Consider the following 925-nt stretch of genomic DNA (forward strand, 5'->3'; position numbering starts at 1 on the left):
AGAGGCAAAAGAGGCAAAAGGCAAGACTAATTTTGTGTTTGATACATTTCTCATGGACCGATTATGTATTCAGTATATGTTCTCTATGGATGAAACGTACAGTAGGCTGCAGAGAAGAGCAGTAACCCAGCATCAGAGCGGACCCTACACACCCTGGCCATATCCTGTTTGACACCCTACCCTCAGGCAGGCTAGGGTCACGAGGGCACGGACAAACCGCATGAGAAACAGCTTTTTTTCCCCAAGGGCCATAAATGAGCTGCTGAAAGGTTGAAGGACTAAGCTAAGCTGGACTTGAACCATACTTGGAAATGCACTGGTTTTTCTTATTCTGGTTTTAATACTTTTATTTATTTTATTTGTGTTATACTCTATGTTTATCTATTAATTGTTGCTGACACTGTCACTTTTTATCCTTCTGTCTTTATGCTGCTAAGTGAGTGATTGATGTCATCTTAATTTCGTTGTGTAGAGACATGCAATGACATTATCTATCTATCTATCTATCTATCTATCTATCTATCTATCTATCTATCTATCTATCTATCTATCTATCTATCTATCTATCTATCTATCTATCTATCTATCTATCTATCTATCTATCTATCTATCTATCTATCTATCTATCTATCTATCTATCTATCTATCTATCTATCTATCTATCTATCTATCTATCTATCTATCTATCTATCTATCTATCTATCTATCTATCTATCTATCTATCTATCTATCTATCTATCTATCTATCTATCTATCTATCTATCTATCTATCTATCTATCTATCTATCTATCTATCTATCTATCTATCTATCTATCTATCTATCTATCTATCTATCTATCTATCTATCTATCTATCTGTCTGTCTGTCTGTCTGTCTGTCTGTCGTCGGTCGTGTGTTGCAGAATGCTGCCATCTGTCGGCGGGT

Source organism: Sander vitreus, chromosome 12 (genome assembly GCF_031162955.1).
Source record: "Sander vitreus isolate 19-12246 chromosome 12, sanVit1, whole genome shotgun sequence".
Taxonomy (NCBI): Eukaryota; Metazoa; Chordata; class Actinopteri; order Perciformes; family Percidae; genus Sander; species Sander vitreus.